At 48.8% G+C, this 18,279-nt stretch overlaps 1 protein-coding gene and 1 pseudogene across 1 annotated transcript in view; one reads left to right on the top strand and one right to left on the bottom strand.

Annotated features, from left to right (window-relative positions):
- Window positions 1-990, bottom strand: part of LOC144153183 (uncharacterized) — a 37,189-nt pseudogene extending 36,199 nt beyond the window's left edge.
- Window positions 1-18,279, top strand: part of LOC144152624 (uncharacterized) — a 324,401-nt gene that overhangs the window by 26,811 nt on the left and 279,311 nt on the right. The window lies entirely within an intron of this gene.

The following is an 18,279-nucleotide window of genomic DNA, read 5'->3' as shown; positions in this document are numbered from 1 at the left end:
CGCCGCTGATATTTTGCAGATGATGTAAATGTGTTCCCACCAATCTATCTTCCTAGTTATCTCGCCTTCAAAATTTTGTGTCAGTGCCCCTTTAACGGGAGGAAGAGGTTATCGCGGCGCATGGGCTCCCACTTGGATCGCCATACGAAGGTAGCCAACACTCTGTGAAATGCTTGAACGTTTTTTCGTGCGCAACTAAGGACCTGCAGAACATAAACAAGTTTGGAGACAAGAAATACACTACACAGTTCTGCACACGCAAATATAGACAGCTGACATGGTCGAAGCGGTTTGGAAAACTTGGACGACAACCAAAGAGTCCGTCAGGAGAAAGCTTCGCGTTCAACCATCGTCATCGTTTGACGGAGGGGTGCATGATTTCTTTCTCTCCGAAGCGACATCCAGGTTTTGAGATGGACTGAAGTAGGTCGGTATAGAATAACAATATTAACCAACTGATTCTTTTAGAACCACCTAGCCTGCATCGTTTGTCAGGCGAGCCGGATACAGCTCCGTCAGAAAATAACGGCAAACCACCGGCGCACTTCTCTCCCATTATGTTTCTAAATTTTTAAAGTGAAGCTTTCTGCGCCTCACCAACGTGTTCGATGTCGCGCCAAAAAACGCATTACAGGAAAGCCAACTTTACAAAAAATTGGCTTATCAAAACGATGATGATAATCTTAGGCACATCAAGCCCCCCCAAGAAAGAATTGGCCGCCTGTCTGCTCACTTCACTGCAAATGTCGTCGAAAGACGGTAGTCATATGTTGCCTCAGCCCCGTAAATGTCTGTCTTCTCTCTCCTGCCCACCTCTTACGTTCCTCCCCTCTCTCTCGCTCTTCCCACGATAAGCAAGGAGGAGGTTCGCCAAAGTCAGTTAAATTTTCCCGCGCTTCTCGTGCCATCTGCTGGAACCTTTTGTTGCTGTTGAACTTGGAACATCTGAAACAGTGCCACAAGACACGAGCCACCTTTGGGTCGAGACATTGTCTTAACGCCTATTTTTTTTTATTTCCTATCGCAAAAATCAAGCAGCCGTGTATATTTAATGAAAGAACAGTTCGAATACTCTTGCATATTTATGTTCTGCTTCGTTTTTTAACAATGTTGATGAGTGTGTAGTGTGTTTTCAAATTTAGTGCTTTGGTAAATTCTGGCCTGAATAAACCTTTCGTTCTAGTATACGTTCAACTTTTAGCCGGAAATCCGAATGGAAGGACTGACAGGTAGACCCAGGAACGACTATCGTTTTTAAAAAAAAAAAAACGCTTTCCGTGGTCGGAATTATACCTGCGTCCTTCGCGTTGAAAGCCGACGTCTATCCGATTGCGCCATACGGACATTATCCAAGCAGCTTCGTGTTTTACCCATCTTTCTCTTTAAAAGGGGGGTTGGATTTTTCTTTTGCTTTTCTATACTTTTCGCGCATCACCAGAAAGAACGAAAGAAATTGCAATTCAGATCAATTACAATAGATACTGATGCAGCATGTCCAAGCCATCTATGGCTCTAGTGACACGTCATCTGATGCGAGCTATAAGCGCCGGTTAAGCTGGAAGCACTAGTACTTTGCACTAAACTTGAGCACTCTTTCGACAACAGCGACCATCATCTCACGTGTGGTCGTGTGGAATTAACGCCCCGCGCCCCCGAAGATTGAGCGGTCTAGAGCGAGCACTCAGCGCGTTCTCACCCCCCCCCCCCCCCCCCCTCCCGGCCCTCGCCACAGTTTAGTCTAGTTAGGCGCGCCGTGCGCAAGACAGCGCGCGCTGAACCAGTCACCCATTCGTGCTAGAGACGGTGCCCTGAAACAATTAAGAGAGACGCCTGGCGCCGGAAACACAGATGCCAATCAATGCACCAAGCTAAGGAGGTCTCGCGCGTTTCCCCGTTTCCCACAGCGGACAAGAGAACGAGAAGTGCCGAGGAAAACTACAGACGGAGAGAAAAGAAAGTAGGAAAAGGCCAGCTGGGCCTATGTCGCGCGAAGACGGATGGACGGGAGAGGCGAAGGACGAACTCGCTGGGTCGTCGTCATCGGCGGCAGCAGTGCGCGGAAGGCGGGCGTTATCTAGCAGGAGTACAAACAAGATTGGATAACCACCGGGCGGTCAGCGTCGTTTTGGGCGGCCGGCTGAAGGCAGCGCCAGGTAGGAAAGCCGACGGCCGCCGCCACCACCACCGCCCATTGAGGAAAGAACACGCGCCGGCGTCGACTCCCTCGAGGGGGAGAGGACGAGACGGGGAGAGAGTCGAGGATGGGGGCAAAGCGAAACCATTGTCGGCCGCTTGACCGAGCCAGCCCGTCGACGTCCTCGTCGCGGGGCCTTCGACGCACTAATGGAACTGGCGCCACGGAGACACTGGTCCGCGCGCTGGCCGGGGGGAAAAAAGGAAAGAAAATGTCGTTGCTTCTGCTGCTGCTGCTAGTGGCTGCCATAGTCCCCGCTCTGTCGTCTTTGGTCTAGCCTCAGCCGCGTCTCGCCCAAGGAGGACCGACGCGGGGCCGATGGCAAGGGGCTTCAATAATACAAGTTCGGGTAATAGATCCCAGAGAAAACGCTGGCGTTTCTCTCTCTTTCTCTTTCGCCCCGTGTTCCTTCCAGCCGCATCTGAGTCTATTTCCCATTTACAGGCCGCATTAACGGTGTTCTGGATAAAAGCCTCCGGATGGCGCTTGCACGTAAGCGTTGATATCGAGCACTATCGAGGGTATATTGCCCAGCGGGGATACTTCAAAAGAAAGAGATAAGGCGCAGCATTAAGAGAAGCGCGAGATGATGCAGCCACAAAGGAGGGGGTGAGGGCGCATGCGCAATGTACGCGCGCCACCAAAGTGGGACCCGTGGCTTCTCGGGCGGTGTGCTTTGTGCTTCGCGGCACCACGCCGTCGCTGCAAAGTTCTCCGCCGGTCTGATGGGAAGGCAGCGAGTTTCGATGCGCCGGAGGAGCATGAAGACAGAAATGGATGCGCACGCCGGTTCGGGGAAGATAAGTGGGATGAACCCGAGTAGACGTGTGAGTCACTCGGGCGACCTGGAGATATCGCGAACGTTTCCCGAGGTGCCGCTTGGGTTCGGCGATACTGTTGTTGAGCGAGAAAAGGAGACTCTATACTGGCGCTGCGGTCTGATGAAAGTATTTCGGTATCGGGGTGCATAGTCGTATAAGTCCCGCCAATGTGGTGGGGATACGCGTTTCTGACGAGAATGAAGCTCAGGCACTGCATTAGCGAGCTCAGTTAGATGTTGATGAAGAGCAAATATCTCCAGGGAAACAGGCCTTCCCGCAGTGTATGACCAAACAATAATCATGTGCATATTTGCATGTCTATAAACATATAGGTAGGAGCGAACTTCCAGTGCCAACCTAATGCATTCGACAACAATAGCTCGATGAGATAATAAATAGCCGAGTGTAAATTTTATTGCTCGCGATAAAGTGACCTGGATTGATATCGGCAATATAGCCTCAGGCATATACTCTATGTACGGCTATAGAAGATTGATAATTCGAGCTTATTCAATTAGAGCCGGCTTTAACCGCTTGCATCGTCGTCAACGGCCTTATTATTATTTGCACCGCGCCACTGCCGGCAATAGCGCTCCCATCCACGTGAAAATTGAACTCAATTAAATTAAAATTGATATGTGATAATTTGCAAAACGTAGAATAAGACAAACCCATATCTTGAAGGCTAATGTTTTCGTAGAGTTTGTTTGGTGAGACAAATAAATAAACAAACAAAGAAACAAATAAATAAATAAATAAATAAACTGATGGACTAACAATCTTTCTGGATCGCAGTAACGAAGTTACACGTCTAAAGATTGGCGGCGAGCTGAGGGTGATACCTTTATTTCCATTTGCAATTTATGTCCCAATCTTTCTTATCGAAACAGAAATCAATTGTTTATAAGCTTTTTTTTTGTACGAACACTTCGCTTTTACCAGTACTCAAACATATTCTCCTTCATTTGGAAATTGCTCCTACCTTTCGGAATTCTAACAGAGAAGTCACTCGCTCGAATTGTTTCCCCGCTCAGCAAAAATAAAAAACAAAAGAAAAAAAAGTTGAACTCGCTATACTCGCCTCCTAATATCTCTTTCCGCAAAATGGACGCCCTGAGCGACGGGGGTGCACAAACTCACCGTGTCAGATTGCAAGCGGAGCAGAAGGCCGCTGTAGGCGCCGGACACAGGCAACTCGCAGACGTGGAGGCTGCTCAGCTGCCGCGCAGGGGTGGGATGCGGGGATGCCCAACAAACGCCCATGGCTCGAGCATAAACAAAAGGCGCTGCGTCCTCATTAGGCCCGTGTCCGACTCGCTGTCCAGTCAAGCAGGACCACGAATGGGTGCCCACGCCGTCCCACGCGGACGCCGACAGGTGTTCTATCTCCGGCGCGGGCCTGAGACGCGATAAGCATCGAGTCCTGCCGGCTCGGAACCGCGCCGACGCGTTGACCGTACATCACGCGGGCGCCCATTAGACTCGTGTCGCCTGCGTATCTCCACGGCCACCCCTGCTTGCTTCCACAAATGCGCGGGAGTGAATCCTGCGCAACACCCTTCTCTTTTGGCTGCGCAGACTTTAGACTTTCCGCGCTGGCATGAGCGCGAGGAGCTTATTTAGGGGCTCTAAGCGCGAGGAAGTTTGGCGGACTTTTTTTTATCTTCATTTTTTTCCAGTTTGCCCACTCCTGGTGCCACGAATACGGGTGACTGTGAGATTAAAGCGTCAACAGGGTGGAGATTATGTGAGAAGACAGGAGGCAGGGGTCCATGACAGCTGTGGTTCGCACGGACGTACCCAAAAACCCCCAAAATTGTAACATGTGGCTGCCGCTGCCGCAGGTGCTGCTGTTGTTGCTGTTGTTGTTGTTGTTGTTGTTGTTGATGATGATGATGATGAGGCTGATGATGGTAGGAACGGGGAAGGGGTGGTGGTGGTTCTCTGATGATGTTGACGGCTGAGTTTTACGCGAAGCTTATACGGCTAGGGTTTCTTTTTTTTTTTTTTTTTGTGAGGGGGGGGGGGGGGGTCCGAAAGCAAAAGCCGCCGATGTTTATGGGTCTCTGAACTGCGAGAGGTGTTGGACAACATACGTCCCGATGTCTGCGCTGTAGTAGTACGTGGTCACCACCAAATTCGCACACCGTTCAAAACATAATTTGGACCTCAAGCTTATACGTCTCACCTCTTGAATATGAATTTCAGTAGATTAGCCAGTGATAGGCACCATTTGCAAGATAAAAACATCACTTAGACCTCAAGCTTATACGTATCATTGCTTGGATTTTCATTTTGAGTATATTTGTCATCGATAGGCACCATTTTCGCGATGTGTAGAGCCAAAATAAACAAGTGTGCGTTTGCGCACGTGTCGTTCGATGAGCATGACCCTGGCCAACACTCAGAAGAAATCAAATTTTCTCACACCTTTCGCCTTAATTATCGCTCACCTCTGTGTCATGTGCAAAAAATCTGCGCATGTAATCCACTTTCAAAGAGTGGAATGGCTCATGACTTTAACTCCACCAGGGGAATGAGGCCGGAAATATGATGCGTACCTTGGATTTCGGTCAAATTGGGCATTATTCTTGGCACATACGGAATAAACTGCTGTTTGTGCTCAGCGAGGCATCTCGACGCGCCGTGAACACCTTTATGTGCTATGAAAGACTACAGCCGGCTAAATGGCATCGTCCTGCAGGAGTTATTTTGGGTTACACGCAGCGTGTCGTGATAAGGCAAACGTTACTGCTTTAATAAAAGACCATGAGTTATCAGAATAGGTTCAAAAGAAAACGAGGGGACACGCGAAAAGATGAACTTTCAATACCTTGGTGTAACTTCTCAAACCTCTCGCATCAAAGGGGGTCACTCGCGGGATTCCTTTTCACGTCTGTGCAAATATAATGTCCATCTTCATAAGGCTGATTGCTAGTCCCTTGCGCTACTGAGCACGAGGTCGCGGGTTCGATTCCCGGCCGCGGCGGCCGCTTTCCTCATGGAGGCGAAAAGCAAAAACGCCCGTGTGTACGAGATTTCGGCACACGTTAAAGGTCCCAGGTGGTCAAAATTAATCCGGAGCCCTCCACTACGGCGCGCGTCATCGCCTGAGTTGCGTCGGCCCGTTAAAACCTGCAATCAATCAATCAATCAATCTGGTTGCTAGTCCCCCTGTGCAACACGTAAATATTTGTTTGTATTGTCTGTCCTAACACTTTCCTTGTGATCTGAGTTATTTTTATTTATTTATTTAATACATACGGCCAGCCACCTCTTGGTGGCCAAGGCAGGAGTTATACAAACTTGCATACTTGCAGCCACGTAACACAGTACAGTTCACGGTGCAGAAATAAAATCACCACATAACAGGATTGCGTGGGACATGTACGTTCTCGGGTTACAGGAGCAACAAAAGAGCGGCACCGAAATACTATCCACGTTTTGTTCACAACACGAAGTGGAAAAGCATGATAAGAGGAATCTAAACCTGCACATGTGACCAGACAACTTTTAGTACGAACAGGCAGTGGCAGCTGATAAGAATGCGTCTGGCGCTGCAATGCTGGTGACGTCATGGGGTAGTTCATTCCAATCGGAATTCATTCGTGGAAAGAAAAAATATCGCCGATAATTTGTTTTTGTAAGCGGCATTGCTATGGTTTTGTCATGCTCGTTCCGCGTTTTTCGCGATGTATTGTACCGCATGTAAGTGTGAAAGGCGAGTCCTGAGTGTCCGTTGACTATGTTATACGGGAATTTTATGCGATGTAGCTTTCTATGGGACTCTAATGGGGGAAGACCGAATCTATTACGGAGTTCCGTGACTGAAACGTGTCTACTGTATTTTATTTTGGATTCGTTCAAGCAAGTGTTTTTCTGTTTGTGTGTGAGGATCCCATAAGACGTCAGCATATTCCAACAATGGGCGTACCAATGAAATGTAAGCGACTAGTTTTGTTTTGCTGGTACAGTGTCTCATGCGATGCCTTAAGAACCACAATCGCCGTAGTGCTGCTGATGTTATACCTTCGATATGCGTTTTCCAGCTCAAATTAGAAGTGATGGTCAGTCCAAGGCATTTGTACTGGTTAACGGTTGTTATAGCAGTGTTGTTTAACATGTACGTGAATTCCAAGGTTTTTTTTTTTTACGCGTTATGGTTATCTTGGCGCACTTTGGTATGATGAGGCTCATTTTCCAGGAGTTACACCATGCTTTAATGACCGATAAGTATTCATTTAGGGCGGCGTAATCTGTTCTTGATTGAATGGGCAGGTACGCAACGCCGTCATCCGCGAAAAAACGACACCGCACGGTAGATTCGGAGGACATGTCGTTTAGATAAATAAAAAATAAAAGTGGTCCTAAGACGGAGCCCTGCGGTACATTGAAATGCAGAAGTAAAATTTCTATCGGCTATCTGAACGTGTTGGTATCGGTGAGATAGATAAGAATCAAGCCATCGAAGAATGCTTTCCTTAGTTAGGATTCGGCGAATTTTAAACATCAAGTGAGAATGAGAAACTCGATCGAAAGCTTTTTCGAACTCGAAAAAAATCGCCTCAATTTGTCCACCTTTTTCAAGTGTTTTGAGGAAGTCATCAGTAGTGTGAATTAACTGCGTTGTGGTTGAAAAGCTTTGCCGGAAACCGTGTTGATTTTGTGAAAAAAAGTGGTTACTCTCCAAAAAAGAACTTAAATGTTTGAAAAGGAAGTGTTCCATAACTTTGCCGGCTGCACATAACAATGAAATGGGGCGGTAGTTTTTCACGTCATATTTATCACCCCATTTATGAATGGGTACCAATTTTCTCTTCTTCCAATCTACTCTTATCCTTGCAACAAGCTTTCCCTAAATATTAAGCCTAAGTATTTGGAACACCACTCGGCATACCGATAAAAAAAAGCATTAGGCATTTCATCCGGCCCAGCCGATTTTTTTATGCCAAGATGAAGGAGAGCTGTGAAAATTTCTTCCTGTGTTATGATCAATTGTCTGGCAGTTCGAGATTGTTCGCATGAAAATCAGGAGGGGTGTCACCCGTTCACACAAAGACAGAAGAGAAGTAGTCGTTAAATGCTGTCGCTATGCAGCTGGTATCAGTCACGTCCGCGTCCTTGATTTTAATTTTTGTTACTTTCTCTTTTTTGTCGGAGAGGTGCATCCAAACATTTTTTGACGTTAGTAGTGAGAAATTTGTGCATTTTTACGTTGAAGGAATGAAATTGGGAGCTTTTAATCTTGTTGCGCAGTTTGGTGCGGAGCCTCGTCAGAACAGTGCCACGTGGTCGTGTTGCAAGGTAGCAGCTTTTCGATGCAAAGTAACACAAAAAAGTTCCTTCGTTAGAAGCATGAAAATGAAGGGCAATAAATTTTCTAAATACTGGGAACTTGGGACAGTAGCTATTCCACAATCGGGTATTTTATTTGATTGAGCATAGCGTCACGTTCACTGCGCCGTTCGCCTGCTTGGCCTCCGAAGTGAAGGCGGCTCACCGTGATTGTCTTACAAGTTTAAAAAAACGAGGGTAAGTGTAATAACAACGTAAATAGTGAAGGGTAATATTTTGGTTTCACTATATTGTTAGCTGGTTCGGTTCGACAGATGGCGAAAAAGGGCCTTGAGCTGCTGTAACGTTCTTTCTGCTGCCAGTTTTTTGCCTGTAACTTCAGACGAACGGCTATGGGGCGTGCACCGCCTTGAAGGATGCGGAAGGCGCATTCCCGTCACTACCTACATTTTCACCTGTTCTACCGGTCCTTGGGCATGCCGTCGCCCTACCAGCAAGTTTGTTTCCAACGAAAGTCTGACCTTCCCAAGGCCATTTTAGCGTTGATTCGGTGATAAAGAGGCCTTAATTGCTAAAAAAATCGCTGGTACAACGCTGATCAAACATGACACCAACAGCGACTGTTCGCGTCACGATGAACCGGAAGCAAGCAGGCAGCGGTGATGTATAGCAACATAGACGCAACCAAATATGAAGCTACCACGTACCCGACCTGTATGGTCAGCTTCGGTCGAAGCAGTCGAGATTTCCCGAACTACCACGTCTTTTTGCTTCTCCGGGCCGCAAAGCAAAATGTTTTTTTCATGTGACTTGTGATCAGCATTGGCGCGCTATAGGGACCGGGCAGCTGGACGGGTGGCGCCACCACTCGGCGCTCCCCTCGTCAGTGGAATGAGCCGGTGCATTGAACTACACAGCCTCCCGTTGTTTTTGTCGTGTTTGCTTCGGTGCTTCGTATGTTTTGGTGGCGTTGTGAGCAGACATGTGAGATGAAACGAAGTCTAAACAGATGTGTTGGGTTCTTAGATGCAGTAATGACTACGTAAACTTGTCGGACGCGTCTAAAGTTGGGTATCGGCTGCAATGGCATGAGCGCTTTTTGCAGCGATCTGCGCATGGCTCCACCCGTTCTGAGTACGAATAAAACTGCTATTATTAGTATTATTTTCTTCTTAAATGCACTAACGGCTACGCAAACCTATTGGGTGCTTGTAAGGTTGGGGAAGGGCTACATTGACACGAGCGCTTTTTGCAGCACTCTGCGCCTGGCTTTGCGCGATCTGAATAGGAATAAAACTTTTAGCAATATTAGAATTCACTTCTACCACTTTAAATTATCTTCACTGGTTTCAATGACTACGGTTTCCACGCCAGCCTTAGCGCTGGGATACCTCGATACGTGTGCTTTAAATAGAAAGGCACCTGCATACTAGATGGATTACCGTGTAGCCGTAGAAATGTTGCGGTAGTTTACACTTTCTGTAACCGTGAGCTTTGTACCTTCGGTTTTGGTGAACGACACTGTGACAGCATGGGAGCCTGAAAGCCGAAGTGGAAATCCCACGTTTGTGGTGGTCATTTTATCAAGAGCCAAAGTTATTCACCAACTCAACAGCCCAAGCTACAAACCATCCCTCCTCCCCTTCCCGTTTTAACACCTGCGTAGAATAAAGGGTGGCACTGATAGTTAAAAAATGTGGCAGTGTTAACATCAGCCGGTGTTTTTTATTGCTTAAGTATTCTTTACAGAGTACCTAAAAAAATCGTGTAATGCCTGGTGAAGACACCAAAAACGCGCGATTAGTTGCCTCAGATATGGGTGCATGAGCCCGAGTCCTCCACCACAGACACATTTCCGACACGCTGGAAAAAGTTTAGATTTGGAGAGGGGGTATGGAAGTTCAAAATTAAACAGCAAAATCATCTAGCCCTCCGTCTAATGATTATCATGGTTGAACACAAAGCTTTCTTCGTGCGAAATCGAATGGGAAATGGTCAAAGTCAAAGACGCTGCGATCAAAAGAACAAACTGCCTGCTGGTCAAATTCCACGCTTAACTAGTCAAAGTTTAAATCCAGAAGGCAACCAAGGAAACCCATACGATAGAACTTTGCGATAAACCATCATCGTCGTTAGACGGAGGTGTGCATGATTTTTCAAGCGTAGGTGGCATGCAGCTTGTAAACCGACCGCAGCATTCAGTTGTGAAGCTGAGTACAGGTTTTGGGGCACCCTCCTGTCTTGCGTCCTTCAGCCACGCAAGAATTGGTTTTTGAAAAAGCATTTACCAACTAGCCAGCAACCATTGCAATTCTTGTAAAGCAATGCTTCTCCACGACAAGCAATAACATTCTACTATCATGCGGTATTTATTCTATCAACGATTCCCGATTACTGTAGTAAGAGCATTTCTGTGAAATTAAACACATTTCAGCCGTAGGTAATGAAGATACGGAAGCGTCGTCCGTCACAATTTCTGTTTTGAGGTAAATCTTCGAAGACACCCTCCAACTTTATCTTTCGCTTGTGCACGACGTCGGCGCCGTTTCGTCATCAACTGCCAAAGGCCAGCGCCGCAGCATTCCTAGATCGGTTGCACACACCGGCTTTGTGGGAGCATTTAGCGGCAATATACTCCTGGATTCGCGAAACTGCATGCAGGCATGAAAAAATTGCCTGAAGCAACGAACTTTCACTTCCAGCTTGACTTCCAGCTTGGCGCATTGAGCGTCGTCTGCTATTTGTAAATACTGAGCATGGGCGTAAATAACACACATGGCATGCCTCGTAAACGTCACATCCACACTCAAGATTTACCGATCTGAAAAATGCACGTGGGGTTACGTTCGCTTTGCCAGCCACACCGCAGAAAAACGACAGAACGCCATGCACAACAACGCTGCGCTGACCGCCACCGGCATTCCACTGACGAGCGGTTCGCCACGGGCGGCGCTGTTCGCTGAAACGACGGTGGTGCCATACAACGGCCGCCCGGTCCCTATTGAAGAAAAACATATGTTCCTATTGATGGCCCGCGAATGTTGGCGTCGAACCAACCGCTCGTGCGTAGCTCGCAAGCTTCATCGAAAAGCGGTACCACCGCCCCAAGTATGGATAAGTAGCGCCATCCAGTAGCAGTCAGGAAAGATGTTTCGCACGCCAGACGTTTTAGCCACTTCCGGTGGAAGTTGCGTCGTATTGCCAGTGGCGGCGGCACCTGTCTTCATGTTTTTGCTATTTTCTATCTTATTTTTACGAAGCTACTCGTAAGAGGGGTATGTTCGTGTTCTCGGTGAGCTAATCTATCGAGATAGAGCAACTTGTATTTTGACTGCAGTGTCCCGTTAATTCGTCGAACTGCTATGCAGGTGAAACACGAGCTCTAACGGCGCCTAAACTGTTGTCCCGAGCGGTCGCTTGAAACGGAAGGTTCACAAGACTACGAGTCTTCCGATTGCAGCCTTGATGGCCTCGAAGCTTCGATGGCAAGCACAACGGTGATTTCATCCCTCCATCGAGTTGTCTTTCTTTCCTTACTTCCAGACCCGCCTCACGGCAGCCACTGTGTTACTCGGATAGTCCTCCAGTGGCCAGTTCACTGCATTACAGCCCGGCCCTCGTCTACATTCTTCTATGTGGCCGTTAAGATCACTGACAGCCTGAGCTCCTTTAACAGGACTTTTCCTTAACGAACCAGGAGCTGGCTCGTTGAAAAAAACTTCCTTCGGGACTTTTTTCAACGAGCCAACTCTTGGTCAAATCAAGGAAATCATCATGAACAGTCTATTAGGTCCAGTGCAGGACGAAGGCCTCCCCCATTGACCTCCACCCGCTTCTGACCTGCGCTGCCCGTGTCCCTCCTTCTTTGCCTCCTAATTTTCTTATTTCGTCTCTCCTTCGAGTTAATGGCCTTCCTCCTCTTCTAATCCCGTCTCTCGGTGTTCATGCTGTTAACCTCGGGGTCCACCTGTTGTCAGTTCGTCTTACTAAATGGCCAGTCCAAGTCCATTTTTTTTGTTAAGAGGGAAGCTCTTTATTAAATTGTAATTTTTCGTGCCAGCAGTTAAAAATTCCAAGAAATCACCGAGCGTGTTCACGTGAGCGTGGGCCTCGCGGCGACCGCCCGGTAGTTAACAAAGCGAAGAAAAGGCCTAGCGCTTGTGTATGCGTGCCTCGCGACGACCGCCCAGCGTCCCCTGCGCACGTTTGTCAAGCCAAGCATACCCACGTAGGGAGATTGGCCAAGATTGCGGCGACCACCCGGCAGTTAAAAAAAAAATGCCGAGCGATCGTGTGTACGAGTTTCGCGGCGACCGCTCAGCGTCATCGCCGCACGTTTGCAATTGCAAGCCACGCATACCCACCTAAGAAATTGTCAAAGAGGGGCCAAAAAGAAAACCCTCCAGCGTTCGCCGTAATTGTGGCAACACTTGCTCGGAACGAGAAAGACTCCAGCGTTCGCCGTAGTCGTGGCAATGCTTGTTCGGAACGAGAAAGACTCGAAAAAAAAAAAAAAAAAAACAAGAAGGAAGCTCACAGTTTACAGCAACAATAAAGGTCATTGGGGCAGTGAAGAAGAAGCAAATCAGCTGGAACTGTCGTGATGGTCGTGAAGGTTGCGTACAGCTTCGGTATACCTTCAAGTCTTGCGTGTTAGTGTGAGCCTCCTAATTTTTTAAAATTTGAACTAGTATGTTATATTCCACTCGAGTTTGCTCTCTTATTTAGGTTCTTCGTTTCTTGTCCTTAAGCTTTACTCCTATTCGCTACATTTCCCGTTGGTCAGGTCTAAGTTTGCTTTCTAGTTGTTTAGTAAGGCGCCAAGCTTCCGCTCCGTGTGTCAACATCGCCAAGGTGCATTTATTTTCAGGTACTTTTCTCTTTAGGGATAGAGGTAGCTTACTTTTCATTAGTTGCGAGTGCTTGCCGAGTGCATCCCAACGCATTCTATTTTGTGCCACATCTTTTTCGTGGTTGGGACCAGCACTGACCACCTGGCCAAGGTTGTTATAATCTTATTCATGTTCCAGTTTTTCGTTACCTATGCTGAAAAAGACGCAATCAGCATGTTTACTTATCATTACTTTCGATTTATTCATATTTATCGGTGAAGCTCTCTGTTGATCTGATTTTTTTTAGTTGTTCTGCAGATTCACTGAGAAAGACTATAGTCTGCAAACCCTAAACTGCTCAACTATCCCCCGTTTATCTTTTAACCTAAGTTTTCCGAGTCAATCTTCTTAAATACCCCCTCCAGATACGCTGCGAACAATTTTGGCGGGATGGTATCTCCTTGTCGCACTCCCTTTCGGATCGGGAATTTGTCGCTTTGCTTGTGACGGGTTATCCTGCCCATACAATGTGCGTTAAGTTTGTCTAGGGCAAGCGAGCGCGCTGCACCGGAGCATACTCGCGGAGGTTGCTAGGTTGGGGATAGCTTGCCACTGCGCGTGCGCAAATCTCGGACAGGCTCGGGCCAGTCGTCGTTTAGCATGGGCCAGTCTAATCTGCTGACGCCGCCTCCCGTGAGGGGCGCTTCTGTTCTGCAGTGCCAGACGTAAGCGGTGACCGGCGCGTAATTTCGACGATGCATTATCAGCGCAGACAGTTACGTAATCGCGCAGAAGGTTCGAAGGAAAGCGCTGCAGTGCATTCTTTTTTCTTGCTTTTCGTTTGCTACGCGTGAGATTAAGAAGATTAGCGCAGGTAGTTTTGTACGATTTAGTAATTTCCTGCACTGAGATTGCACCGCGTGAAACGATACGTCTATTTGGCCCGTCACCCCTCAGAGCTGACACTTTGGAAGACAACAGCCCCTCGTGGGTGGTGGCGTCTGCAAGTTAGAGTGGCCCATGCGGAGTGACGACCGGCCTTACCCTGTTCGAGATCTATGCGCGCACAACGGCACACTATTTCCAACACAGCCGCCACCAGCCGATGTCGCCAGCCCGCTCCAGAGCAGTGCGCTCGCTTCCCCTAAACAAGTCTGACGCGCACTGTACATTTCTCACATATGTCGTCTAGGAGCCTTGGGTAGGTCTCCTCTATCCCTTGGTCCTATAAGGCATTCATGAATGGGGCAGTGTTTACTGAATCAAAGGCTTTTCAATAGTCTATAAATGCCGTGTAAAGCGGTATATTATGCCCTCGCATCTTTCAACCACTTGGTTGTTTGGATGCGGTCGATTGTAGAGTATCTTTTTCTAAACCCAGCCTGTTCCTTGGTTGTTGGAAGTCTAGGCTGTCGCTTATGCGGTTAACTATTATTTCACGGAGTAATATCAGGAAAGCCATCCTCGGCATGGTCTTTCCGACACCTGATTCACTAAAGGCTTCGACGGAAGGGAAGAAGGCATACGTTTTTTTGTCCATCGGGATCAGGTATTGGAGGTGGAGGAAGCCCACAGGGCCGTCGCGACCGCCAGGGCCCGGGAGGTGGTGAGGACTTGGCCTGACTCTGGCATTCGCAGAGGGAATGGTAGTGAGTGTGGAGTGCCCCGCAGGCTGGACAGGTAGGGTCAGTAAAGAGGTGTGGATGACTGTGTATCAATTGTGTTCTGTGTGGGAAGGTGTGTGTTTGTAGGATGCGCAGCATGTGGCCTGCCTCCGGAGAGAGGTGTGGGTGCGGGGGTGGGTACCGGTGGCGGAGAAGGCGGTAGTGCAGGGCAATATCCCTGTATTGCAGGAGGGAGGTTGGCTTGCCTGCAGGGGCATCGCGTATAGGTGTAGTGAAAATGGCGACCCGGTGAATTAGTTCGCGAGCACGTACGTGCACCACTTCATTAGCGCCTACGCCTGTGTGGGCTGGCGTCCACAGCGGGGTCGCGATGTCGGATGGAGGATTTTTTAAGAGAATTTTTAATGCCATGGGAGAGATGTTACCGCGAATAAAATTTCGGATGGCCTGCTGACAGTCAGAGAGGACGAATTCGGGGGTGGGGCGCTGGGTGAGCGCAAGGGCAATGGCTGCCTCCTCCGCCGTGGTTGTGTTGCTAGTTAGGATGGTAGCCGCTGTGACGTTTGGTGATGTGTGATGGCCAACAACAGCTACACAGTGTGCAGGTTTGTGAGGGTAGGGTGTGGCATCAGTGTATAGTGTGCATGGGGATGGTGGGTATAGTTTGGCGTGGGCGTTGGCTCGTGCTAGTCGGCAAGCTGTATGGAAAGTTGGGTGCATGTGGCGAGGAATTGGGCGAATTCGGATGCTGTTACGGATGTGAGGTTGAATGTGGAGTGGGGGGATTGGAATGGTGGGTGGTAGTACGTTTATAGAGTTGAGAATGTAGTGCCCTGTAGGGGAGGACGCGAGGCGCGTGAGTTGGGAGACACGGTGGGGGTCTAGGTGCTCCCCTATGGTGTTGTGTATGCCGAGGTCGAGTAAGCGATGCGTTGGTGCGTAAGGGGGAAGCAGGAGTGCATGCCTATACGTCTTCCGGAGGAGTGCATCAAGTGAGTCGAGTTGGGTAGATGTAAGGTTAAGGTATGGTAGGTGGTACAAGATAAGGTTGAGTAGAACACTGTGTACGAGACGGAGGCGGTCCTGTTCCGTGATGCCGTGGTGTTTGCTGGCGATTCGTCTAATGAGATGCGTGGTTTGGGTAACGTATTTCTTTACGTGCTGGAGGGTGAGTGCGGGTGATCTGCTGTGTGTTAGGGTTAGACCTAATACTCTAATTTGCTGTGTGTGGGGTATTGGGTCAGAGTGTATAAAAAGTTGTATGGGGGGGTTTGGAGGGGGCTTGCTACGAGGGGGCGTGAAAGTTAGGAGAGCGGATTTTTGTGGAGAGCACTGAAGCGCCAAAGGTTCGATGTGGCCTAAGACTTGGTGAGGCCGTATTGTAGTGTTGTTTTAACGTGTTGGTCGGAGCCAGAATGAACCCACAGGGCAATGAATGTCACCTGGTTACAGTGTGCTGCGTAGTGTGGGCATGGTGAGGAGAGAGCGGGCAAGTGCGATTAGGGTGAGGTTAAAGAGCGTGGGCGAGAGGACCGCTCTTTGTGGCGTTCCGCGGTCTGGCATGTGGAAAAGATCAGACTGGACATGACCGAAGCGGGTGGTAGCAGTACGTTCTGTAAGAAAGTTATAGATATAGTGATAGAAGTGTAGGCCCAGGTTTTGGGATGAAACTGCCTGAAGGATGCTCTGATGTGAGACATTGTCAAATGCATTTTGAAGGTCCAGCGAGAGAACAGAGGTGTGGTCTAGTTTCGTGGGGTGTTGGTGGAAATCATGATGGTACTGTATAAGGGCGCCTTGAGTGGATATGTTGGGTCGAAAGCCGATCATGTTGGGGGGTAGGCTTGATTGAGTGTGTTCAAGGTGTGTGCATTAATACGATTCTGCAGGACGTGTTCGAGAAGTTTGCCAAGGCAGGAGGTAAGTGAGATAGGGCGAAGGTTGTGTATGGAGGGGGTTTTCCAGGTTTTGGAGTGTTTCCAGGTGGAGCGGAGGGTGTGCTTAAGTCAGTGTTGGTTAAATAGTTGCATAAGGTGTTCGAGGGCCTCCCCGTCTAGGTGTCGTAAGAGGGCGTTTGGGATGTTGTCATGTCCTGGCGCGGTGTTACATTTCAGGGCTTGGATCGCTGCATGTAGCTCTGCAAAGGTGATAGGGGCATCGAGCTGTGTATTGGGGTTGCCAGTGTATTGTGGGAAACCAACAGGGTGTGGTGAGGGCGGTGGGATGTAATTGGAGCGGAGGCTGCCTCATAGGGCAGTGGGTGAGAGTTGAGTGTCCGCTATCAGTTGAGTGGTTTGGTTCCGAGATGGGGTCTTAGTAAAGCGCGGGTCGAGTAAGGCACGGAGGATGTGTCAAACTTTCTTAGTGGAGAGCTGGCCTCGCATTTTGTCGCAAATGTTATTCCATTTGTTCCTGGCTAAGGTTAGTGCGTGTGCCTCGATCTTTGTACGGACGGTGTGTAGTTTGAGGCGAAGGTTGCGTCGGTGTTTATGTTTACACCAGCACTCCTCTATGCTGGTGTAAGCCTCCCAAGGGTGACGGAGGTGCGTGTCTACATATTGCACTGGAGGAGCAGCGTCGATGGTTTTCGTTGCAAATTGTTTAGCTGAGAGAAGGTGGGTCATCCATTGTTCTAGGTCGGAGTCACAGGTGGTGGTTGGCGAGAGGGGGCATTCAGTACGGAAGAGATCCCAATCTGTGCGTGTTCATAGTGGGAGTGGGGGCGTTGTGGTAATGCCCTTAAGGGTAAGAGATGTGCTTATAATGATCGCTGCCGAGTGTGTCTGGTGTCCTGGAGGTATGATGGGTGAATTTTCCAGTGCTAAAGGTTAGGTCGGGAGTGGTGTCACGCTGAGCACTGTTGCCAATGCGTGTGGTGGAGGAATAGTCGGTGTGGAGTGTGAGTTGAAGGGAGTGGACAAGTTCAGATAGTAAACGACCTTTGCCAGTCGTGTGAGAGTAACCCCACTCCACACTGGGGGCGTCGAAGTCGCCTACAATTATGAGAGGGTCACGTTTAGCGAGAGAAAGGGCTTGGTGAAAGATGTATTTGAAGGAGATGTGTTTGGATTTCGGGAGCTGCAGATGTTGAGAACGTGCCGACGTTTGACAGAGGATTTGGGAAGGAGGAGAGCAGTGAGTATGTGTGGGATTGGTGAGGCGAAAGTTTGATGCTTGGTGGCAATATTTCGGTGTACAAGGGTGGCTATCGGGGGGAAGTCTGGCGGGGAGTGAGATGCAAAGTCTTTTAGCTTGGTTGGGTGGTACGTTTCTTGTTGTGCCAGGAGGAGGGGGGGGGGGGTTGGGTATGGCGGCGATGTGAGCTTGCAGGTTGGCTCTTTTAGTTCGAAAACCACGGCAGTTCCACTGCCAGATGTGTTGAGGGTTACAGGACCGGGTCATGTTCGGGATTGGAGGCATGGTGCTGCGTGTGAGCTGCCACACTGGAGAGCTTTAAGGTCCCCGTCAGTTGTCGGAAACTGCAACGTCAAAATTCGCTGATGTAAAAACTG

The sequence above is a fragment of the Haemaphysalis longicornis genome, unplaced genomic scaffold (assembly GCF_048455015.1).
Source record: "Haemaphysalis longicornis isolate Haplotype H1 unplaced genomic scaffold, Haemaphysalis longicornis Haplotype H1 scaffold_9, whole genome shotgun sequence".
Classification (NCBI taxonomy): Eukaryota; Metazoa; Arthropoda; class Arachnida; order Ixodida; family Ixodidae; genus Haemaphysalis; species Haemaphysalis longicornis.
This window is presented reverse-complemented; position numbering and strand designations above follow the sequence as displayed.